General features: G+C 44.2%; 1 long non-coding RNA gene across 1 annotated transcript in view; it reads right to left on the reverse strand.

Annotated features, from left to right (window-relative positions):
- The window catches only part of LOC137341370 (uncharacterized), a 103141-nt gene that overhangs the window by 43010 nt on the left and 34694 nt on the right, over positions 1 to 25437 (reverse strand). The window contains exon 2 of the long non-coding RNA XR_010967015.1: positions 7925 to 8050. This is a non-coding gene — a long non-coding RNA (uncharacterized lncRNA). The remainder of the gene's footprint in view (positions 1 to 7924; positions 8051 to 25437) is intronic.

Below are 25437 nucleotides of genomic sequence, written 5' to 3' on the forward strand. Positions count from 1 at the left end.
ACAGCATTCAGCTCAAAACTGTTTCTGCAAACTTTCCCCGACTATTAAGTCATACATATATGGTATATATTTTGTTTAGAGATTCACTCCACAAAATGTGTTTAATCCACAAAAATATAACACTGAGTATTCTGGTCTTGCAATCAATATTAGAAAATTCTAATTTTACACATTCGGGGAGCTAGAATCATTCTGAAACAGGGTCATTATAATTTTGTTTGATTGGGCTCCAAAAAGCACAAACAATCAATACATTAGACTTGATATAATCTTAGCAATTTCTGCCATTTATCTTTACCAACCCCAAGATAGGTTCCGATGAAGAATGGCTTTCAATCCATTTAATTTCATCCTTCCAGAATACCAACCCTACCATCTTTCCATTACAGCCTGTAGCTCTTTCTCAAATGGTGAGAGACTAGGGGCTGTGGAGGAGCAAAGGGGTTTAGATGTCTGTCCATGTACACAAATGGCTAAAAGCTAGTGCCCAGGTACAAAAAGTAATCAAAAAGGCTAATGGAATGTTGGCCTTTATTTCAAGGGAGTTGTAATACAAAAGTGAGGAAGTGATGCTTCATTTGTACAGAGCTTTGGTCAGACCCCATCTGGAATACTGTGCCCAGTATTGGGCATCGCACCTCAGGAAATATATAATGGCCTTGGAGGGGGTACAGTGCAGATTGAGCAGAATGATACCAGAGTTTAAAGGGTTAAATTATGAGGGCAGGTTGCATAAACATGCTTAAGTTTAGAAGGTCGAGGGTGTTCTAATAGTGGTCTTTAAAATGAATAAGGGATTCGATAGGGTAGATACAGAGAACTATTTCCTCTGGTGGAGGAATCTAGAACAAGGGGGTGTAATCTCAAAAATTAGAACTAGGTCATTTAGGACTGCAATCAGAAAGCACTTTTCCACTCAAAGGGTTATGGAAATTTGGAACACTTCCCCAAAAGAGTGGATAGTGGGTCAATTGAAATTTTCAAGACTGAGATCAATAGATTTTGGTTAGGTCAGGGTATCAAGAGATATGGAACAAAGGCAAGCAAATAGAGTTGAGGTACAGCGCAGCCATGATCTTATTGAATTGGAACAGGCTCGAGGGGCTGAATGGCCTACTCCTGTTCTTATGTTCCTAAATGAATCCAGTGTTCTGGCCTTAACCACACTTCTGGCAACTTTTTTGAGCTGTTGCTTCCTCCTCTGCATGATAGCAGAATCAAAAAAAAACATTGCAATATTTACTCTTAGGGAATAAAATGCAACAGCAGAAAAAAATGTTTATATTCATCATGTCAAGAAGAATTCGAGACATTTGAGACATTCCAACGCCTGATCATCAGCTGGACATTCCGCCATAGCAGTTTTAGCCCATTAAGCACAGGACATTTCGGGTTCACGGGCTGCAGTGGAATTGTCACATTTTGGAAGTTAAGTTTTGTGACCTTCCCATGTTAAATTGGTGCCAAATTCATGACAATCCCATTTCTGCAGCATATTCTACCTTCTTAATTACAATCGTCTGTCATCTACCTGAGTCCAGCACACTAAAGGAAAATGGTAAATGAGGTGCAGAGAAATCCCCTACAGTCCATCTCAAACTGCACCATCTGACATTACCAGCCCCAGTTTTCCATTTCACCCTTCAGATTTGCATACTTCATAACTTTCCATAAATTTTGTTAAATGGTTCTGCTTTACCAGGCTGCTGCTTTATGGAACTCCCTGGAGTCGGATAAAGTTCCTGCAGAAACACTTTTAAAACAAGAACAAAACAATCCTTTCATCTTTCTGTGTGGGCCTGCAATCATAGAAACTAGATTTATATCAGAGGTGAGGGGATATGATGGGCTATCTCTGCTGGGACATTTCACGATCAGAGATACTCTTCAACCACCCATGCACACGGGTTCAAGACATCAGCTTATTTAAATCTTGTGACCCACACATGAATTACAGCAAGGTTTATCAACATTAGAGATGGTGAGGCTTTTATCAGCCAACATACTGTGCACGGTTGGTGGTAAGAATTAACAGATACATCCAACCTGGGTAAGTATGTGTTTTAAAGAAGTTTGTCCTTAAATGCGGATGATCAGTACAGTTGGGATTTTGCACTGCTGGAGACAAGGGATTCAAGATCCTTTAAAAAACGTTACTGGTTGTAGCAGTGCTATGGGCGGGCTTGAGATCCCCATAACACCACTCAATAATGATCTTGAAAAATGCTAAGTAGTAGCAATTAGTGTTGTCCCACCCTGAGAGCTTACAAGACTATCAATCATTCTTGCTCCTATGGAAATGGTGTCCAAATTTGTGACAGTAAGCAAACAACCAACCCATGAACATGAACTACATCCCCCATAAGTTATATAGAAATTCCATGTGGACACAGCTTGGGAAGGGGGGCAACATTTTACATTAAATGTACTTCTGTTACAATTACCTTTTCCTTTAAGCCTAAGGAGGTCCTTGAGGTAAATATTCTTAATAAATTAATAAAACTGAAGCACAATAAAGAAAAAAAGTCCAGACTGCTTGGAACAATATTTTTCACTTGGCGCAATGGTGCTATAACAGTTAACAACTGATCAAATAAATTTAGGTGCTCCAGCTCTGGCAAAATTGAAGGCTTGCCCTAGCAACTGTGTTCCCCAAGAGCGATAACACTAACAAGCATTGTCGCTATGCAGGGGTGGGGGCGCTCACTAGGACAAGGTGGGTGTGGGCTCTTTTAAAACAAATGTCAAATTGAAACTGCTGCTAATGCTGCCTAAGGTCTGTAAAACTGGAAAAATACCAAAAAGGAACTGATTATTTCCTTGCTGTCGCAAAAGTCCCAATAGACTTTCTCTTTCAGTCAAGAGAGAGGCTACATTTCCAAAAAGTAACAAAAACTCAGTGGACATTTGAGTGCATGATTTGATCACTTCTCCCATTATCTAGCCCTCCATGAGGCAGCCAAGGACCTGCTGAAAATCTATATAAAAGCTGGAAATCTAAGTGCGGAGAAGGGCCTTGGTTTGCTTGAAGCTTATGCAGAGGGAAGTTTTTCCAGTTACCCATTTAAAATTGCTGCACAATTTGATTGGGAAGAGAAGACACTTTGATATAAAATTTAAATTAAAAAATAATTGTTTTCTCTCTTTTTCTACAAGCCCTGCCAAACTCTAGTGACAATAATTTTCATATCCAGTCAGTTCCAGTTCAACACCATACCTGATCCAAGCATAATTTATATCCAAGCATAAAATTACAAAGATCCAAACCACTTCCCATTCAATCCCAGTGTATAGAATTCCTGATCCAAGCATAACACTTAAATACAAAATCCTCATCCAAGTATAAAATATTCTCCCAATTATCCATTCTTTAATGCTGAGCAGACAAAATACGGTCAGTCCACTGCCAGAATTCACCTGCAGGCAGCTGCACATTTTTCCCATTTAATCCTTTTTGTTGAATGTCCAGGTTTTTGGTAAGTTTCCTGTTGTTTTGTTTAGACTGAATTGCTGAACGAGTGATTCTATAGGCCCTGATTTGCAAATTGACTATTTTTACCTGTGGTGTGTAGCAATTCTGATCCAACTATAATTTCCTTTTTGGCAAACTAGTTGCATGTCTGTTCAGATTTCACTGTATCTGGCTTTTAATGGGCCATAGAATACGATTAAATTTAAGATATGAAGCATCATTGCAAGCTGTACAGAGATTGTTTACAATGTCCTTCAACGTTGATGGACAACTATGAGATTAACTGGAAACTCCACTCTCTAGCCAGTAAATCTTAGGTTTGAATCATTTTTGGGGTGAGGGAAGGACTTAAAATACCATTTAAATTATGTTGAATTTAACTCTACTAAGTCACATCCTATATTCAAATGAAAATAGGATTTTACACATTGTATTTTTCTTTTTGGCAATGATTCTAAAGTTGCTAATATATAACATTTATTAAAAACATAAACTTAGATTTAGGTTTGAACTAAATACAACGTAGATGGCATTGACTTATATTTCTGTCTGAGTTGTTACCTTTCTGTAAGGGTTTAGTGAGTACAATCGCAAGATAGGTTAATGTGAAGAAGGCTAACTTTAACAAGAAAAAGTTAACATGGGAAACTCATAAGTTAAAGGAGATAACTAAAGTGCAGGACAGAATTTTTAGCATAATAACAGTGTTTAATCAATTTATTTCTGGAGTACAGTCTGTGACAAAGAAAGTGACAGAAAGTAAGTATTTTTGTCTATTTGGAATTGGATTCTTTAATTGTGTCATGGTACAATAAGGGGTTAAAAACCAGATTGACTCATGGCACAGATTTCCCAGCTTAACTTAATGCAATGTCGTGAGGATCATTTCAATGATATCTGACCAGCTAACTGGAGAGAGAAGCCAAGCCACTCAATACAAATATAAACATGCTGGGGGCAAAATTGGGCCATGTAGCGCCCGTTTTGTAGATGCTGCGCGGACACCCGAGCCCCAAAAATGGCGTCCGAGATGCACGCGCACACTTTCAGCGTGATGTGCACAGGGCGCCATCTTGGTAAAGGCGTTTGCGCACGCGCATCTAACAAACACCGGCAGCATGTAGAGTAAGGAGATTCTGACGTGAATCCATATGCAACGCTGATTTAAAGAGACTGCTGCTATTTTGGAACTCCATGCTCCAGCCAATGCACTGTCTTAACCTCGCACAGCTGAACAGGTCTTAAATGGCATGGAGGACCCCTCCATTAGCATTACTTAAGGAATCACGCAGGAGATACTGGTTAGTTGCTGAATTACTTGTTCTGGCTGCTGATGCATTTTTACCTGTTTTTGGAAGTTTCCTACAATTGAATAAAGTTGCAATACTCTACAGGGTGTGGGCTGGCTACCTGAAAGGGAACAGCAAGGGCACTGGCGGAGTGGCAGGGATGGGACAGGAATGCTGTCATCCTGAGAGAGGACAGCATATTCATGTTCCATTTAGCCACTGCCACTTGCTGCCTCTTGTTATGTGCCACTGACTCCTGCAAGAAAGCGGGACGTGTGTTGGTGAGTGTCCTGCAAGATGTTTGGGTGATGTGCTGTCTTGGTTGAATAACTGCCAGTGTGTGTGACCTGTGAGCTGTGGGTGTGCGGCTAGCAACAATGGTAACGCGTGAGGGTGAGATGAAGCATTTGATTGGAAGAGGTGCGGACTGCTTGAAAGTTTGTTGGTAGGTGGGTGATGGGGGTTATAGTGCGTGGAACAGTGGATGCGGCTAGTGATGCAGTTGGTCGGAGATGCCAAGTGACAGTTGAACTCACTCACCTTGACCACTCGTGTCAAATCATTGAACTTCTTCCTGCATTGCATCCATGTTCACGGTGCTATGCGCCTGGCATTGACCTCATCCACTTCTGCCTCCCACTACCTTGTGTCTGGAGGGCCACTTGCCCCCCCTGTGGATATAGGATGCCCATCATTCTGTCCCCCTCTTCCACCAAGGCCTCTATTGCAACATCCGAAAACCTTGGTGAACGCTCTCTCGCAGGCCCGGCACAAACTCAGATCGGCAGATTGGCCAGGTCTGGTGTGCAGATTGGAGGATGTGCGATGTAGTTTTGAGAAACCTTTATTCAATATTTTAAAACGCGACAACAGTTTTTAAACATGAGGGCAGGACCTACATCTGTGTTTTAAGTGTGCAATTTCTGATCTCCGTTCAGACCTGTATCTTATATTTTGAAATTACAAGAATCCCACAAACTTTGAGCTGCCAAGTTGTTGCTCATTAAAAATTCCAGAGTTCCCATTATCACTCTGATTCACTGTCGTCCAGCACAGATTCATTTCACAATTAACTTCCACCACTTCCTGTAGCCACAGTGCACTTCCCCTTTAAGAGGTGCAGGCTGCCTTGAAGTGGTGCTTGCCCCTCCTGATATCGGGGCCCCCTGCTGGTGCGTGCAGCCAATCACCAGCGCGGGTAGCGCTGGCTGCAATCTTTGAAACCATCAGGCAGCACGAATGTTACATGCTGCCCGCATCACAACCATCGGACCCGGGTTAATCGCCTAGCACCCGTTTTTCTGTAGGCCTCGCTATATCTGTAGGCCTCTCTGTCAAGAGGATGGATACAGATGTTTGTGATGCCATCACCCACTCCAGGGTAGTGCTCCTGCTAGTGTCAAATCCTTCTTGAATATTGGCACTGAGGATGGCATTAGACTTCACCCTTTGACACCTGCCATTGGTCTTAGTTCTTCCGAGATAGTCCTTGTGCCTTCAAGTGAGTGCAACGCTCAGCTGGCATTCTTTTTAAAGCAGGTCCCCAGAGATCTGAGTCCGCAGGCTCAGGACCCAAGGATGGAGTGGTAAAGAATGAAGGAGTGACGCACATATAAAGTGACAGCAAGGAAGGGTCAGGGGGACAGGTACTTAACTTGTCATTAAACTTCTTCCTGCACTGTGAAGGAGTCCTCGGGTTCAAAGAGGTGGCACTTACTGGAATAGTCACCTCCCTCCACAATGTGAGCACCACATTCTTGGTGGGTCTTTGGCCACACCCCCAAACAGACTGTGCCTCACACTCCATATCTTCATTATGAGGCCGTGCAGGTCCAGTTCTGTAAAGTTTGCTGCTCATTTCTTTGATCTAGCTGCTATCCTTATGCCCAGGTTGCCTGCTTCCTCTGTTGCTGCCATTGCCATTTTAAGCAGTAGTAGGTTTTATATCCTGCTGCTGTACCAGGTCTCTGCTTCTCCTCCAGGTATTTTCCAGCCTGCAACCTCCACCCCCTCCTCACCCCTCCCACCCCCACCTCCAGCTATTTTCCAGACACCCCTCCTGTATCCATTCATGGCCCATTTGGAGCGTAACTCCTGCCGCTGCACTATTTGCCCTCTCCTCAGCACATATGAAGCATGCAGGCTGTATTTACACAGCCTGCCTGCCTCTCCCTCTGTAAATTGTACTAACCCTGCAGTTAATGGTAATGTTGCTGGCAGCATGTCAGGCCCTATGCCTTTAAAGGATCCTGTTGCTTAAACTTAAAATCCGGGTGAGCAGAGAAACTGACAATGAAAGTTACATAGCACAGTGGTAATTGTTGAACTCATTGTGGAATATTGCAACACGACAAATTAATTCCTCTAATTATAGAGCAAGGATGATCTTCAGAGCAATTTCTCAATGTGAACTGATCTGTACTGTGTTGGTTCCACCAAAATCTGATCATATAAATCATAGAATCTTACAGCACAGAAGGAGGCCATTCGGCTCATCGTGTCTGTGCCAGCTCTTTGAAAGAGTTACCCGACTAGTCCCACTCCCCTGCAGTTTCCAAATAGCGAAGACAATTTTTCCTTTTCAAATACATATTCAATTTAAATTTCAGTGGTAGTACAGGTAACAAATTGATCAATGATTAAAAAATACCAATACTACTTTAAAATTTAGAGGGATGAAAACACCTTTCCCAATCTGAGGCTGCATTTATATCTGTCTCTCAGATATGTCCCAATGTGTTTCACACAATGCATTGCATTGAAGTACGCTGTTATGTAGGTGAACTTGACAGCCATTTTGCACTCAGCAAGGTCCCACAAACAGGAATGAGATAAATGACCTGATAATCTGTTTTACTGATTTTGGTTGAGGGATAAACATTGGCCATGGTCCCAGGAGAGCTTACTGCTCTTCTTCAAATAATGTCATGGGATCGTCAACATTATGCTGGCAGACAAGGATTTCGAATTCTCAAACATGTTCAAACCAATCCTAGATAGGTTGTTTTACACTGCTATCCTCTCTGTCTTTTGACTGTTTCTCATGACGTAAAAAAGAATGTAAATATATTTCAATTGTACAGTTACCATTGTTTTGAGGCCAAAGTGTGCTCTGCAGGAAGACATACAGCATAAAAGAATACATGTGATAAACTCCCCTTACCCAGCAGGTATCAGGCCTCCTGATGGACAGGGATAGGGTGGCCACTGATCAGATGGCAGCAAGGTGATGGTCCAGGAGCTGAATTGCTCCACTCTGTCGGCTGCAGGAGGGTGTTTGAAGCGTAGCCTGTAAGGAAAGAAAAACAAATGCAGGAAATAGAAAAGTATTTTTCAACATGAGTCAAAAGGCCTTGTGTGTCATCTCATGACCGTTTCCATCCCTATTGGGAGAGCACGCGCCAAAGTAGTTTCCATGGGCAACAAGATTTTGACACCACCTGCAGGACTACTACTGTACTAAGTAGCAAAAATACAAGCAGAATTTCTCAAGTGCTGTCCTGCTGCTTTCTGACCTGGAACCACGGTGTTTCTGATCAGACATATGTAAATTGTGTTAGTGTGTGTGTTAATGTTCCAGTTGCACAGCCGCAGCCAAACAGTCGGTCTTGTTCCACTGTCTAGAAAAATTAACATTAGCAAATTAAATGGCCAAGAATGTGTTACGCCAGAAAACAATCATGGTTAAATGAAACCAGGGCAAGGGAGGACGGACTGGGTTGCAAATTCACAGGAAAGCTTTGGAAAAAGACAAACATTAAGAGAGTAACACCCCAAGAAGATTAAAACCCAGGTCTGAGACAGTTCGGAAACATGGGATTTTTTTTTTTTGCATGACTCAAATAATTCAGTAACGTAGCAACAAAAACACTCAGACCTACTGAAAGCTGAGAACACTACAAGGACCCAGTTCCATAAGGTGTGGGAAAACAATGTTGCTGAATGCCCGATAAATGAAAATAACTAAAATTTTATAACTATATAGTTTCAGTATCAAATTATAGGGGGGATTTTATTCTAGTGATAGTATGTGACTACAGTTCTTGAAGGGTTAAACGTCCAAAATGGGAAGAAAATTGCAATTTTAATTAACTAACACTCCATCTTATTTCAGAGTTCTAAGGGGGGCTATATTGAGACCTCTGGGGATCTTTGTTGGGATGAAAACCACAGTGAGCATTGTTGATGTGGCGAGTGTTTCAACAAATCAATGTTTGTCATTGGTATTTATTGTGTTTTCCAAAGGCGTAAGCATGAGGGCTAAAATTCCATGAGGAACTCTTCATGCTTCAAGGGCTAGAAAAGAACAAAAATTGTGGCTCATTAGGAATGAACACAGTAGCAATTCCCCCAGGTCGTGCGGTTCGTAAAATAAACTTGAAATGGCTACATCATTTTTTCTGCTGTTGCAGACGACATGGCCTTTGAGCACCAGGAATGAAGTTGCAGTGAAGCTGACATGGAGGTCCTTCCCGAAGTGTCAGTATGTGGGCTTTATTCAGCAGCGTGGTGCAAACGCCTGAATTACTAATCCTAACTTTACCATGAAACAAATCAGGAAACTTAATTAATATGAGCACTCTCCACATTAAATCACGGTTGAAGAGTGGTCTGGTTTTTATATGCTTTATTTAAGAATTCCAGTTTGTACTTTTTATATTCCAAACACAATCAAACCCAATTAGAATTTGCTTTACATGAAGCCCTTCAATTGTAGTCACTCCAGTTCTTACTTCAAAACTCAGCTCTGGTCGCTGGGAAAACATGTCTGACATTTACTGTTTTACTGTTAAATATTTGTTTTTTTATTATAATACATCTACGCCAAATTCATTTTTGAGTGACATTCAGAGGAAATTGATGTTTAATATTAAGTGTAACTTGTAAAGTTTTTTTTAAGATTTGGAACATCTTTTCCATCATTGAAGAAAAAAATGAAAAAGAAAATGTAACTGCTGGAACAGTTAAAAAAATAAGAAATGGGGATCTGAATTTAAAGTTAAGAATTGCACAGGGGTCATGAATGAGCATGAGATTGACTGAAAAGCCAAGGAGCAAAATTGGCTAATTTCAGGATTTCTTTGAAATACCCAACATTCAGCCAATTTGGCTGTACTAGATTTAAACAAAAAAATGTACCGCACATACACAAAAAGGCTAAACATCCGCCCATATACTTCCTCATGTTCTCTGTTGTCAGGGTGGTTGGCAATTAGCTGGGGAGGCCACAAAGGCAATTTTTTGATACATTTGATACATGTAGAAAAATTGTAATGAACATCCTAGGACCTCGCCCCCAAGTGGTCATTCTTCCAGTACTTGTCAGTCACAGGACATTTAAAATGCTGGGCACAGTATAGTGAGAGAAAATAAGTTTGTTACAGCAAGCCACGAGCAACAAAATACAACAGAATAGTTCGACTCTACCCTTGAGAGAAGAGCTCTCTCAAAACAGCTAAAGTCTTGCAGTTATATCACATAGTGCAATTTACTGCCGTATATTCTCTCTACTACACTACAGTTCGACTACCTTTGCAACTGGAAAGGGAGTTCGAAAAAGGAAAAGAAAGACTTGCAGCTTATCGCATTTCCTAACATTGAATTGCCTTGAACTGCAATTACAAACTTGGCAACCATTTTGAGCTTGCCAATATCCCACAAACACCAATAAGACAAAAGGACTTGTTAATTTGCTTTTGGAGGCTTTGTTTGAGATATGAATTTCAGCCAAAATTCCTGGAAACTTCCTGCTCTTCTTTGGATCGTGCCAACGGACCTTTATTGTTCACCTGTAGATACAGACTTGGCTTGGAGGTTTATTAATCAAATGTCACTAGCATCAACAACCAGGTAACCGGTTCTCCCAGATCCCCTTCACCCTGGTTGCAAGATTGCAGGGTATGCGTCCAATACCTAAAGTAGTTTGGTTTTTGACTGGTGCAAAGCTTCACCAATACTTTGTTTATGCCCATTCTAAATTAATCTTACCACGGAATAGCAGAGGTTGAGCCAAGATGTTGGGCATGGAAAAGGAAGAAATTACTTTGGAGGGCCAATGAGTTATTGTGATCTAATCCACATATTTCATATTTAAAATTATGAGTGGAAGACATCGACCTCGACCTCCAGCCTGCTCAGCCCTAGAAATGGCAGTCGGCCCTGAATGCCACAAATGATCAATTTCTGAGATTCTTTCACTAAAAGTATTAAATCTCATCAAGTAGGCTACAGCCCCTGACCGAGAAAGTTATATCCTTTGGATCATTGTGCAGCTATATCTCCAGCTCTAAAAACACATGAAAGAGTAAAGCTTAAAGGCATTTAAGATCAGCTTTCTGTACCCACAGCAAAAAGCTTTTCAAAACCATCAATCACAGTATTGTAGCCAAGTGTTTAACAATGATGGCTCAAAATGACTATATCAATTACACTTTGAGAACCCTCAGGTCTCCACAGGCTAACCACTTCAAATTAAACAGAACTGGCTTGTAATTAGACTGTAATTAAAACTAATGAGACTTTTGTGTCCTATATATGTTGCATGCCAGACCTTTCGCAATGTAGTTTTGCACATTAACCCTTCTAAAGGTTTGAAGCTCTATTACAATATATGGCAGAAAGAGCAGTGTCCAGGCACATCCCTGCTGGCAGGAGCAGTGGTGTGGATAACACTGATAATAAATAATAAGGAGGGAGCTGAGAGAGGCAGACAAGCCAGTCTCCAACCCATGCAGTGATCTCCTGAATTGTGCCCATGTACTCACCTCACAGCTGAGCTTGCAAAACCTATTGTAAAATACCTATAGGGGTTAACACCAAAAGGGAAGTTTTCCTCTTTTAGCTGTTGTTGTGGAATCATAAGCATGCTGCTATTTACAATTTCACAATCAACATTGAACAGTGGGAATCTTCCCTTTAAGTCTCAATTGTTTTTACTCCTAAAGTTTGACTTAACTAGTCGATGCAATTTATAGGCTTCATGGGGTAGAAATTGGAATACCAATTTTGCAATGGAGCCATTGTCCAATCTGCATAGGCTTTAATCCCACTGCTAAATTCAGAGGGCCCTTTTTTTAAGGTGTCCTAAAAAGGCGGACATCTAAAACAGGTGTTAGGTCCCTTAAATATGTTAATTAGTTGCCAAACACCTGTTGAAGGATTACATCGAGAAATTAGTCAGTGATGATTTCAAAATCATGAGGGGCCCAGACAGAGTAGATAGGGAGAAACTGTTCCCATTGGTAGAAAGGTCATGAACCAGAGGACATAGATTTAAGATGATTGGCAAAAGAACCAAAGGCGACATGAGGAAAAACTTTCTTATGCAGCGAGTGGTTATGATTTGAAATGCACTGCCCGAGGGGGTGGTGGAGGCAGATTCAATCGTGGCTTTCAAAAGGGAATTGGATAATTACTTGAAGGGAAAAAATTTGCAGGGCTACGGGGATAGGGCGGGGGAGTGGGACTAATTGGATTGCTCTTGCAGAGAGCCAGCACGACGGGCCGAATGACCTCCTTCTGTGGTGTAACCATTCTATGATTCTATGAGCAGAGCAAGCGTTGGGCCTGCCCGGCTCTGGACGCTTCAGCAGCCGCCAACTCCAGGCAAGTTTAAAAAAAACAATGTTTTGTTAAACAACCCATCCTGTGGAGCCAGGTGGAGCAAGAGTGCTCCCCCGATTCCATAGTAGTCATGATTGGTTTCCCCAACCACTGCACCATAGCCTGCTCCAATCCCCCCTCCCAGGCTAATTTCTAGGCCCATGTGTTCATCCTGCCAACATCCCGAGATGTGCAATTGTGGTGCCTGGATTTTCTCAACGGGCTGACTGATGACGCCTATTAGCCAACCTTCCTGCCCCCTCACCTTTCTTTATAACATGTGCTCGGTATCTACTTACGCTCAAGCTGCTGACATGATGACATTAGACTGTAGCAACAGGCATGGGAGAGAAAGCAGCCAAGACTCCAAGCTGCAGCATGGCATCTGAGAGGCAGAGAAAGATTACCCTGGGCCAATTTCCCCTTGGTTTGGACAGAGGTAAAAGGATGACAGCCCAGATTATCTGACGAGACTAAAACATTTGCACAAGGAAAGACCTATTGAGAAGTTGCAGAGCAGGTGGGGGCTGAGTGGACGATTCTGCACGCAGACATGGTTATATTAATGCCAATATAATCATTTCTGTCTCTGAGTAAAGTAAGAAGGCGGTAAACCATGTTTGTACTAGTGCTGAAGGTTGGATTAGGAATCGGGTGATTTATTCCACCTCCTTTCTTGCTAATGGGGACTCAAGAGCTGTGATAATATCTTCTACATGAACGGTAACCTTCCTCATGACTGCAACACGGGGTGAAAGTCAATCCAGGACCTTGGTGCAGGTCCATGGTAAACATCAGACACCCTCTACCAGGTTTTGGACTATGTGTGAGCAATTCGACAGGAGATCTACTAAATATTACAGTAAATTTCACAAATTGGCACTCCTGGCTCAGAGCCATGCCCTGTGGGAATGTTTTATTTTTAGGGAATTTGGGCTTGGAGGTCAATGGACCCTGTAGCCTCTTCTGACCATTAAAAAACCTGATTTCTGCACCTACTAAATTCCCAATATGTATTCCTGGTAGGGAAAGCTGTGCTCTGGGGGAGCAAATTCATAAAAGTTTTTTATCGTTCATGGGATGTGGGTGTCACTGGCAAGGCCAGCATTTATTGCCCATCCCTAATTGCCCTTAAGAAGATGGCGGTGAGCCGCCTTCTTGAACCGCTGCAGTCCGTGTGGCGAAGGTTCTCCCACAGTCCTGTTAGGTTGGGAATAATAACCAAAGTTACCCCATTATGTGTCAGTCTCGACTTAGTGGTACCACTCTCACCTCGGAGTCAGGAGGTTGTGAGTTGAAATCCTACTCCAGAGATTTAAGGATATAATCCAGGCTGACACTCTGACGCAGTACAGAGGGAGTGCCGTCTTTTGGATGAGATGTTAAACCGAGGTCCCATCTGCAAAAGATCCCATGGCACTGTTTCGAAGGAGAGCAGGGAAGTTCTCCCCGGTGTCCTGGCCAATATTTATCCCTCAATCAACATCATTAAAATGGACTATCTGTTCATTATTTCATTGCTGTCGTGTTCCCTACATTTCAACAGCAACTGCACATCAAAAAAAGTATTTGATTGACTGTAAAGTGCTTTGGGATGTCCTGAAGTCATGGAAGGCACTATATAAATGCAAGTTCTTTCTTTTTTATATACAATAGTATGTTGTGCGTTACAGGGACAAAAGAATTACATACACTGGCTCTGTTCTTTCCTTGTAGTGAGTTGTAAGGGTGAATTTTAACATCCGGAGATGGCATAAAACGGGTGGTAGTAGATCAACTGCCCATTACACATCCCGCCCGATTTGAAGTCAACGGAAAGGCACAGTAGGCAGGGCATATAACGAGCAGCTGATCCACCACTGCCCATTTTCCACCCTGTAGATTTTCAGTTATTAATCTTTCAGTCATTATCAATCAATCACATGGAACATGCCAGCTGTCACCACCTGCCATGACACCTACAACCAATAAAAACACTAAACTGAAAATAGAATACAAGTGTCCACAGCTGTTCGACAGTAAGTATATAAAAAAGATCAGAATTCCAAACCAGAAGTTTAATCTGGGTTGACGATCCAGTGCTCTACTGAGAGGATGCTGCATTAATGGACATGCCATTTTTCAGATGAGGCATTAAACAAGGGTCCTGTCTGCCTGCTCAGGTGGTTGTTAAAGAACCCAATTGTATTATTTCATGAATAGCAGGGAGTTCTCCTAGTATCCTAGCCAACATTCCTTCCTCAACCAACACCGCCAAAAACAGATTAATTCATTATTCATTCATTGCTTTTTGTTAGATTTGCTGTGCTCAAAATGGCCACCTTATATATCGACATAACAATTGTCACCGCACCTGTATGTGAAGCATTTTGAGATGTTCCTGAGCGATATGATAAAGTGCCATAAAAATGCAAATCTTCCTTTCTTCTGTCTAACAGACACATGGGAATAAATTCAAAACATCACTCATGGTTCATGGCATCATCTTAACCCATCAGTGACAGTATGGCCTCATAATGAGTCCATTGTTTTTATTTAGCTCCACTTAATTAGATATGTTCTTGATATGTTAATCACATATGGTGAAAATTACTTTCTATTGCTTCTTTTAAAAAAATACCAATACTATACACCTGACTGATGTGAAAGGGAAATATGAATGATCTTGACTTTAATAAAGACAGCAATATTATAATTGGTATAATCGACCCTTACTTCTGCTGGTAGCAGTCTGTTATATTCCAAATGCATGCAACCTGCCAGTCATCATAGATTCACAATCCCTTTCTCATATGCACTAAAGGTGCTTTTTGCAAATTATCAATCCTAATGTTTTTAAGGAGTGTATTTTGAGGTGCAATGACAAGATGTAACGAACCCGAATAAGACAAAACACTCTGATGTCAGGGTTTTCACTTAGTTCAAAGAGTCTTGCAGTCCTTAACTGTTATCACAAATTCCAAACTGCCTGTAATATTGGGTCAATTCAGAGATGGCCAAAGGAAGGATGGGTGTTTAGGTGGGTGCAGGATGGAGAGTGCCATATTTGCCTGCCATCATTTTCACAATTTCAATGTTTTCAAAAGATACACCATGAAATGTACCTGTGAAATGGATCAAAAACATCACATTGTTACTATGAAACTGTACATCTCTGCCACAATTTTAAATGGCCCCAGACTGGTCTAGCTTTTCCAAGAAGGAGCTTTTGGCTCACAGATTGAAATTTCCTGGTGAAAAGGCTTTTGTAAACTGGTTAGCCTCAAAACATCTGCAGGAGCCGAGTACCTTCCTTCTCTCGACCATCCAACACTGACTGCAATCTTTTCCAGTTCCAGCTGTTAGAGCAATGAGACAAACTGTATAAACAAGGTGGACTTACCCACGACCGCAGTGAGGCATGTATGACACCACCATTGCATTATGTCCTCTGGAGAGACCTAAAGCACGTAGACCGGGAGTGTGCACTGTCCACACGTACAGACTGTGTGCTTAAGCTCCACCCATGGTGCGGCAACTTGTATATTTCACTGGCACAAACTTTGACTATTTTTCTTCTTGCTATTTCTGAAATTGGAGCGGCCTCAAATTCAATATTGTGACAAAGTGTGTCTGTAGCGTGTTGAATAAAGCCACAGTACTCGAGCAGCAGAATTCAACAAACCTCTGCTTGAAGAAAAACTGAAAACTTTTACGGCAATCAGCCCCTCAGCAAAGGCCAACTGGCTCCCTGGTAAAAACCCTTGGAGCTTTCTAAGGCCTCAAAGTCCAGCCTGTAAACTTAGGACTTACAGGACTAGCCAATGCCAGAGTTAAGGTCACAGAGTTGCAATTATTACCCCAAACCCATTTACAATACATCGTTCTAATGAATAACCAGGTCAGGTTTCATCAGCCTGCGACATGACCATCAGATCTTAGACCCCAACCCAAAGTTATCTGAATTGGGGATAAAATTTGGAATTTCCAAAAATCTGAATCTGGCTCACATTTTAGGCGTTAGGTGTGCCCATCTCTGCTAATTTATTTCTTTCAGTTTTAAGTGGTAGTGTACATGTGCAGCGTGACAATCTGCTAGTTTTGTCAATTGCGCCAATAGTAGTTATATTACAGCCTCTTGGAGGTTGCGTGGCCTGTGTCAACAATTTCATGCCATTTCCTAATTTGCACCTCAGTGTTTGGCAACAGATGGCATTGATTCGAGGGGTCAGTCAGTCAGGGTCTTTTTGGATATTTGTGTAATGTCATCTATGACATCTGATTTCCATGGTGCTCTTGCCCACATCGTGATTTTAATGATGGCCTCCTGGCCATCCATTTGATTCCCTGGCAGTATAGTGATGGGTATGTGTTACATTCTCCTGTGGTCATGTGACAGATAAGTGCCTGTTTCTCTGGTAGTCAAATAGCGGCAGTGTGTCTAGTTCCCTTGCAGTCCAGTGGCAGCTAAGTGGTCAATTCCCTCCAATCTGTGGTAGATGTGCACCCAGTTCCCTGCTTGTCCACTAGTAAATAAGTATCTGAGTCCCTGCCGATCTAATGATGGCACATCCAATTGCCTGGCAATGTTTTAATGAGTATGTATCCAAATGCCTGCTAGTCTAATGTTGGGTAAGCATCTCAATTTGTGGCAGTGAAGAGGTTGGTATGCAAATTGCTCCTAAATAGTCTAGTGGTGAGTTGACATCACACTTGGCAATCTAATCACAGTAATGCATCTGATTCTTTGGCAGTGAACTGATCGTATATATCTGATTCCCTCGTAGCCTGGTGGAGCCTTTCCATACCCACACTCTATTGGGCAACCAGGGATCTGAATCCAAGATGTACTTTTTAATTGATACATGCTTTCGTGAATTTTGGTGCGAATCAAGGTGAAGCATGTCTCTGAACCAGAATGGTACAATTTTCCACTTGTGGCATCCAATGCCATCAAGCAATCAAAAAAGAGTAAAGCTTTCAGTACTCGGCCTGGCAATGTGACTTAACCGTAACCAGGAGAATGTAACCTCAAACTACAACAGTGTCACTTTTTCCAACTCCCAAATCAAACATCTTCCAAGCCTCTCAGGGGACTATCGATTTTTTATTGCTAAATTATAGGTAGTGGATTAGTGCCTGCAAGAGCTGTGTTTCCCAAATGTGTTTTATTTAAGATCCTGAGAGCTAGGGGAGAGGTGAGGGGGGTAATTTTAACCTAACCCACCTGGCGGGAAGTTTTCAGGATCAAGTTGGCCGCCTGTTTTACAACCCACCCAATTTTACTCTCCATTGAAGTCAACACACTCTTTCATTCCATTAATCTCAAACCCAGATCCCAAGGCCATAATAGAGCATATCAACCCATTTCACCACCTGCTCTCTCCAAGTCTGTATGAATTGAAATGCACAGCTCCACCATTCTCAGCTTTGTACAATCACGCTGCTGCACTAACACCTCGGGCTCGATTTTAGCAGGCCTGCGGGTTTCCGGCGGCTTGGGTTTCGGGAGCGTGGTCAACACGCTCGGTGAAATTAGTGGGTTGGCCGCGCGATCGTAGCAGGCAAACCACTAATTGGATCCAATTACCTGCTCCTCCGGGCTCCGCGCTGCTGGTCTGCGCGTCGGGCGGGCTGCGCATGCGCAGTACGATCTGTCAGCTGGAGGCTCTCTAGTTAAAGGGGCAGTCCTCCACTGACAGATGCTGCAACCAATAGAACACATTACAGCATGAAGCAGCCCAGGGGGAAGGCTGCTCCCAGTTTAATGATGCCTCACCCCAGGTATCACCAGATGGGGTGAGGAGGAGGGGGAGGACAGAGATCTTCCACCCGGCGGGCGGGAGGAAGCGGCCTGCCTCTGCCACCAAGAAGGCCTGGCTCGAGGTGGCAGAGGAGGTCACCTGCACCACCAACATATCGCCCACCTGTATGTGCAGGAGGCGCTCCTATGACCGCAGTAGGTCAGCCACAGTGAGAACACGTAGTCTTTCCCCTACACTCCGTCTGCCACAACACTGCCCCCACCCCACATCTCCTTCGGCACCGCCAACACCACACTGTCACATCACCCCTCATACCCACTCAAACCCCATCCTCATCTTACCTGCACCTTCTCACCTCGCGAGTACTCACCCCGCCACTTACACGCAACCCAATCCTCATACAATCTCATGGCTCTATCCCATACGCACCCTCTCGTGCATCTCCCTCACGGCCAGCCTCACTCAACCTGCCACCACCTGTGCTGCAGCCACAGGGCATGCATCACATATGTGCAGTAGGCAGCGTAAGGCAAACGTGTCGTGAGCATGAAGGGGATGCACAAGGGTGTTTGAGGGTTTGTCATGGATGTTACCTATATTGAATTTCAGAACAACTCACATTACACATTTTATTGGCACCACCACTGCCATGTCTCCGCGAATCCTGTCTGTTTTGTGCAATAATGCCCGCTCCTGGGTATCACTATGAGGACCCACCACTGATGCCACCCATTGTGTCACTGCAGAGTAGGTGCAGATGTATTTGCAGGGCTCTTCCGCGCAGACGACTGAGAGACATCGGCGGTGTACCCGGCTGCACCCTGGAAGGATGCGGAGGAGAAGTTGTGGAGGGCAGTGGTGACTTTGACAGCGACAGGTAAGCAGATGGTGCTCAGGCCAGCCAGGAGCAGCTCGGCATGAAGGACGCTGCCGATGTCCACGACTACATGTCGAGTGAATCTGCGCCTCCGTGTGCACTGCTGCTCGGAGAGGTCCGGGGAGCTGCGCCTCGGTCTGTGGACCCTGTGGCGAGGGTAGTGCCCTCTGCGACGCGTCTCTCTCTGCGGTAGCCCTCCCTCCTGCTGTACAGGGGGATGTATCATAGCACTCTGTTGTGGAGCTCCACGTTTCAGAGGTGGACGGCGTGGATGGCGAGGCTGGTGATGCTGTTCGCCCTCCGAGGGGGTCATGACTGCAGCTACGACGGCCCCCATCCGCAATATGGACATCTGAGGGGGTCCGCAAGGTAGGCACATGTCTCCAGACCCCGGGGTGAGTGTGCAGGTTGGTGACTTTGACCGTCAGGAGGGGGGTGGTGGAGGCCACACTTTGTCCCAAGTGACAGAATGGCCTCCTGCAATGGGTGAGGGTCTCCCCCGCCCGACCTGTCAAATGGACCTTTGCAGCTGCCACAGGCTGACGGCTGCAACACGTCCAGTTCAACTAGGACCGTTTCCCCCAGTGTGTGAAACAGTCCCATGTTTCTCCAAAATCACACACAGTCCCTGAATCAGGTCAGTTAATGACCTGAACAAGCGAAATAAATACACTCAAGTGGCATCCCGCTGGCTTTAATTGCCTGCGGGATTCCCACCAGCGGGGGCAACGCACGCACCCCTGCACATCATCGGGGAATCCGGAAGTGGGCGGGATCGTGGCGCGATCCGGTCACGTGCCTGGATATCGGGATTTTCGGGGCCCCCCCGCTGGAAACGCACAGGAAACCCGCCGGTAAAATCGAGCCCCTCATGTCAAAAATTAAATTGTCTGTTCAGGAGATGTGTCAATTCCTGCCTCTCTATTTTCAAATATGTTTACAACCTCATGAATGATCATCTTACCAGTAAAACCACTCTTATGATGCCATTATAATGCACTTTTAGCATTAACGTCATCCCTAGAGTTTTGTTCGGTCAGGACCAGAGGACTGTGTAATGCACCCCCGATGCCAGCTTGATCTTTACAGTGTTGACACAGGCCACGCAACCTCCAAGAGGCTGTAATATAACTGCTATTGGTGCAAAGCCAAATTTTACTGAATCTTTGAAGAACTCTGGGAGTGCAGGAAGCCTCCTTTTATTGATTGTCTGATCAGCTCTTGTCCATCAGGGGGAAGTTCACTGGCAGTGCAGGAGGCCAATAAATCACAAGCCATACATGTGTTTCAACCATGTCATCTTTTCCCCTCCATGAAACTCAAGCCCCACACCCCAGACAGAAGGGCAGGCCAAGGTGAAGAAACCTTCTTGAAGGCATTTCTAACATTAATTGACCGATACATTTTCAGAATTTTGTAAGTTTTTGTTTGTTTGATATTTTATAAATGTTATTTCTGGCAACATGTACTAGTCTAAGTGAAGAAGGAAAATGGCAACCAAGAATAACGTGGAGAGGAATATTAGTTCACTGATTTGATTGCTCAGTTTTGAGGTACTTGCTTGTTCATGAATAGTAGCTTTGATTGCTTGGTTTTCTGCTAGTTACTGATTCCTCACTGGTACATTTTGCGACTTGTGATTTGTTCGCACTTAATAAATCATATATTTGATTGGTGACTCTCCCACTACCACCCCCTTTTGCCTTGCACTATCATCTCTTTTGTCATTTTATCACTTCTGCCCTTCACCTTATCACAGCCCTTCCCTTTTGTTCTTTCCTCCCTTCCCCACCCTTTCCCTGGCTTTCAACTTGTTTAAAAACTGTTAAATCTCCAACTTCTTCCAGTTTCTGGTCATCGACCTGAAACATTGGGCCTGATGTTAGCAGGGCTGCGGGTTCTCGGCGAGGGGGGCTATCGGGCGCGTGGGTAACGCGCCCGGTGAAATTAGTCAGTTTCCCACGCGATTGTCGGATCCAATCCACTAATTAGATCCACTTACCTGCTCCCCGGGTTCCCCGCTGCTGATCTGCGCGTCGGGCGGGCTGCGCATGCGCAGTAAGATCTGTCAGCTGGAGGCGCTCTATTTAAAGGGGCAGTCCTCCACTGACAGATGCTGCAACAAATAGCAAAAATTACAGCATGGAGCAGCCCAGGGGGAAGGCTGCTCCCAGTTTAATGATGCCTCACTCCAGGTATCAATACATGGGGTGAGGAGGAGGGGGAGGACAGAGATCTTCCTCCCGGCGTGCGGGAGGAAGCGGCCTGCCTCTGCCACCAGGAAGGCCTGGCTCGAGGTTGCAGAGGAGGTCACCAGCGCAACCAACATATCGCCCACCTGCATACAGTGCAGGAGGCGCTCCAGTGACCTCAGTAGGTCAGCTAAAGTGAGTACACTTACTCATTCCCCTACACTCCGTCTGCCACATCACTGCCCCCACCCCACATCTCCTTCAGCACTGCCAACACAACTCTGTCACATCACCCCTCACACCCACTCAAACCTCATCCTCATCTTACCTGCACCTACTCACCTCGCCAGTACTCATCCCGCCACTACCACTCAACCCAATCCTCATACAATCTCATGGCTCTCTCTCATACTCACCCTCTTGTGCATCTCTTTCATGGCCAGCCTCACTCAACCTGCCACTACCTGTGCTGCAGCCACAGGGCATGCATCACATATGTGCAGTAGGCAGCGTAAGGCAAACATGTCGTGAGCATGAAGGGGATGCACAAGGGTGTCTGAGGGTTCGTCATGGGTGTTACTTATATTGAATTTCTGACCAACTCACATGACATATTATATTGGCACCACTACTGCCATGTCTTCGCGAATCCTCTCTGGTTTGTGCAATAATGCCCTCTCCTGAGGATCACTATGAGGACTCACAACTGATGCCACCCACTGTGTCACTGCAGAGTGGGTGTAGGTGTATTTGCAGGGCTCTTTTGCGCAGACGACTGAGAGACATCGGCGATGTCCCCGGTGGCACCCTGGAAGGATGCGGAGGAGAAGTTGTTGAGGGCAGTGGTGACTTTGACAGCGACAGGTAAGAAGATGGTGCTCAGGCCAGCCAGGAGCAGCTCGGCATGAAAGAGGCTGCAGATGTCCACGACTACATGTCGAGTGACTCTGAGCCTCCATGTGCACTGCTGCTCAGAGAGGTCCAGGAAGCTGAGCCTCGGTCTGTGGACCCTGTGGCGAGGGTAGTGCCCTCTGCGATGCATCTCTCTCTGTGGTAGCCCTCCCTCCTGCTGTACAGGTGGATGTATCATAGCACTCTGTTGTGGAGTTCCACGTGTCAGAGGTGGATGGCGTGGATGGCGAGGCTGGTGATGCTGTTCGCCCTCCGAGGAGGTCATGACTGCAGCTACGGCAGCCCCCATCTGCAAGATGTACATCTGAGGGGGTCCGCAAGGTAGGTACATGTCTCCGGACCCCGGGGTAAGTGTGCAGGTTGGTGACTTTGACTGTCAGGAGGAGGGTGGTGGAGGCCAAACTTTGTCCCAAGGGACAGAGTGGCCTCCTGCAATGGCTTAGGGTCTCCCCCCCTCACCTGTCAAATGGACCTTTGCAGCTGCCACAGGCTGACAGCTGCAACACGTCCATTTGACCTGGGAGTGTTTCCCCCAGTGTGGGAAACAGTCCCACTTTGTTCTAAAATCCCACATAGTCCCTTAATCAGGTCAGTTAATGACCTGAAATACCTAAATAAATACTGTCAAAGTGACATCCCGCTGGCTTTAATTGCCTGCGGGATTCCCACCAGCGGGGCCTGCGCGCACACGCCGGCGCATCAGCGGGGAACCCGGAAGTGCACGGGTTCGGGGCGGGCTCCGGTACCGCGCCGAGATTCTCCGATTTTCGGAGCCCCCCCCCCCCGCCAGGAACGCACCCGGTAGCGGGTGCTAAAATAGAGCCCATTAACTCTGTTTCTTTCTCCACAGATGCTGCCTGACCTGCTAAGTGTTTCCAGCATTTTCTGTTTTTATTAAAAGATAAATGGTTATTTGGATCACTCACAATTTTTTTGCCTTATGAATGTGATGTCTGAGGTGTGACACTTTTAAAGCGTGACACCTCTGAGGTGACATTTTCAGGTGTAACACCTTTGAAAAGTGTGATTTTACAAATACAAGATCGACACAAGATTTTTAATGATATTGATAATCCTCATGCAACATAATTCACATGGACTCATTGAAAATTACATACTCCATTGACCCATTTTAATTCATATAATCCATCATAATCAATTTCTGCTACAGTTTTATTGTCGTTCACTGTTATAAGTTTTGGGTCTGCCTTAAATATTCTCTTCGGTACAGCAGCACTGGTCACTTCTGCAAGTGATCCAATGTCTTATGTTCAGGAGTGTACCTGTACTGTGCAAAACCTACTTATACTATAAGAATAACCTGGAAGTGTAATAATAGGACTCCATTCTGATCTGAATTGGATATTGTGTCTTATGTATGTGGCCTGACCTGAGCTTCTCCAATCTTTCCAAAGACAGACTGAAACATTTAAGTGAGATGAAACCAGATACAAATCGTTGACTGTTCGTTTTCTGCAGGCAGCAAGTGAATGTACAGAGTAAGAGGTGTAATCAAATATCACCTTGATCCAACTAACTATAGAACCCTCTCTGAGAGCAAGTAAAATAATAAAAACACTACACTATCCCTATTAATGGGCTCACTTAACTTTTTATGGTCTGCCTTTTGATTCTGACTGGCTCTGACCTTGAGAGGAGCAAGTTTCCCCTCACTAGGCCAAGCGTCCTCCCTAGGCATAGTTGACTGACTGATTGTCCAAGTTTCTTTTTTTCCGATACTCCCTCTGTATTCACAGGAGGTCGAATGGCAGGTCTTCCAATTGTTTCCCAGTTCAGAGATTTACCAGTGGGCCTATCAACCAAATAAACTAATCCTTTTCCCAAGAGCATATTCTCAGCAGACACAACAACAACAACTTGCATTTATATAGCGCGTTTAACGTAGTAAGACGTCCCAAGGCGCTTCACAAGTGTTATCAAACAAAATTTGACACTGAACCACATACGGATGTATTAGGACAGGTGACCAAAGCTTGGACAAAGAGCTAGGTTTTAAGGAGCATCTTAAAGGAGGAGAGAGAGGTAGAGAGACAGAGAGGTTTAGGGAGGGAATTCCAGCGTTTAGGACCTAGGCAGCTGAAGGCAAGGCCGCCAATGGTGGAGCGAATAAAATCGGGGATGCGCAAGAGGCAAGAATTGGAGGAGCGCAGATTTCTCGGAGGGTTGTGAGGCTGGAGGAGGTTACAGAGATAGGGATATAAGAAACATAGGAAACATAAGATATAGAAGCAGGAGTAGGCCGTATGGCCCCTCGAGCCTGCTCCGCCATTCAATAAGATCATGGCTGATCTTTGACCTCAACTCCACTTTCCCGCCTGGTCTCCATAGCCCTTGATTCCCTTAGAGTCCAAAAATCTATCGATACTGGGCTCACGTGAATAGAAAAGGTGCAAATGTTCATTGGAGTTTCTGAACTATCTTTTATTGTCTGAGGCACTCTGGTTGAGATGCCTCCTTTGAATCTGAAACTACATTACCCAGCTCTGCTGTTCTGCGATTTTAATGCCTCGAGAGCTACAATTCACCTGGTAGTTGCATTTTTGAACATAAATGACACCAAGATCTTCCTGTGGTATCCCAAAATCATATTTATTGGCCATTTTGTGACCTGCAATTGAGATGAATAGATGCTGCTCAGGTACATCCAATATTTTTCTTATTCCTTTGACATATATTTGCTTGATAAAACCTGCCCTTCCTTTTTCCATATTCCTGTTTTGATGGGCGCAGGAGTTGACTCTTGTGTCCTTTTTAATATTTTGGCCATAAGTAAGTTAATTCAGACCACTGTGCATGAATAGGATATGGGTGATCTGAGGTTTCATTTGCCCATCCTGATTTCCCGTAGGCGATGAAAACTGACTGTGGTCAGAATTCAGGGTTGTTACGTCTCCTTCCGCGCATAAATAAATGTTCTGCACAACAACAATAAACACAGGAAGAATGGGCAGAAAAATATAGTGAAAATCTCACCCCACACAGTGCTAACTCCGTGTCCACAGATGAAAGCCATGCCTTCTGGATTCTGGGATATGCGCCTCTCCAAAAAAAAAGTAGTGATAGAAATTGCTTCCAAACTCCACTTTCTGTTGATAACAGTGCATGATTTAGAGGATATCGGTCCAGTTTAGCAGGAGCAAAGTATTTTCAATGTATACATGAAGCTGAATTGTAATTCACTTGGGGATTTGTTTATCTGGATTCTTATCAAAAAAGTATTATCCTAACCATGCCTACTCATATATCCACCACGGTGGTATTTTCTCCAATTTCCCTGAATAAGTTACTGGAGTATGAAGCTACAATCCAGACTGTATCTTCATTAAAA

Source organism: Heptranchias perlo, chromosome 23 (assembly GCF_035084215.1).
Source record: "Heptranchias perlo isolate sHepPer1 chromosome 23, sHepPer1.hap1, whole genome shotgun sequence".
Taxonomy (NCBI): Eukaryota; Metazoa; Chordata; class Chondrichthyes; order Hexanchiformes; family Hexanchidae; genus Heptranchias; species Heptranchias perlo.